Source organism: Galendromus occidentalis, unplaced genomic scaffold, assembly GCF_000255335.2.
Source record: "Galendromus occidentalis unplaced genomic scaffold, Mocc_1.1 scf7180000077500, whole genome shotgun sequence".
In the NCBI taxonomy this organism is placed as follows: Eukaryota; Metazoa; Arthropoda; class Arachnida; order Mesostigmata; family Phytoseiidae; genus Galendromus; species Galendromus occidentalis.
In genome coordinates, this window is record NW_003805488.1 from 517,441 (window position 1) to 518,469 (window position 1,029).

Here is a 1,029-nt window from a genome sequence, read left to right on the forward strand (position 1 = left end):
CCTCGATATTGCCCTCATGTTTTTTCCCATTCGCCATCGAGAGACTCTAAAACCCATGAGAAAAACTTGGAGCCAGCTCAACCCAAAACGAAGCTTTGAGCCGTCGCATCATTTGAGCTGAATCGCTCCGACAGGGAGAGGATTCCTAGCTGCCGGAGACCTCGACAAGGCTCTGCACGGGAAGGGTGTCAGCTCCAGGCATGATTCCGATTGAATGGTCCCACATTGCCGAACCCCCCCCCCTCCCCCAATCTGGCATGGGTTGAGGTTGCGCGGCGCAGGATCTGTTCCGAAATACCTCGTCAGAAACGTAGCAGACTGACTTGACGCAGCCCCATGGAGTCCTCTGGGGGAGCGGGCAGATCCCACAGCAAGCTGCTCCCTTCCTATCGCTGGGACGATGCTGCTCGAAGCTTCCGGCGACACCATTGTTCCGAGTCACCAATCTCCCAGAGGTTCGGATTCCCTACTATGTGGAGTATGCACATCGATATTCATGATTCATTAATCTCTATAGAGTTCTAAAACGCTGATTCTCGGGAAGATGCACCTCGTCGGAATGCTTCCATTACCACGAGGTTCATCCAGCGTATCCCATCTGAAACAACAAAGTGTCATTCCGCGAGATCGAACGAGGAATCTCATTCCGAATTTCGGGCTCCGATTTCAACACCGAGAGAATGAGAAGGTTATACAAGCAACTTTTCTTGATTCACTCAGGGATAGCATAGATTTCCCGATATTAGGCGTGTGTTGGGAAGAGAAGCAGCGTGTCCATTTGCTTCAAAGGATCCAAGTTTATTTGGATAAGGTATAAGGTAAGGGGAACGGTGGCGAAACATTAGATTCGGTATGAATTTTCTCGATCATCAAACATCAGTACATTCTCTCTATCAACCTAAGTCATCGTTAGATTGGGTCACCTGAGTCTCACTCTCACGCTAGACCGAGAAGCTCTTGGATTTCCCCAGGCGACTTGTTGCGGACCGTGTCCGCCAGCTTCTTGCAAGCCTTCTCAAGTAGTCCTTT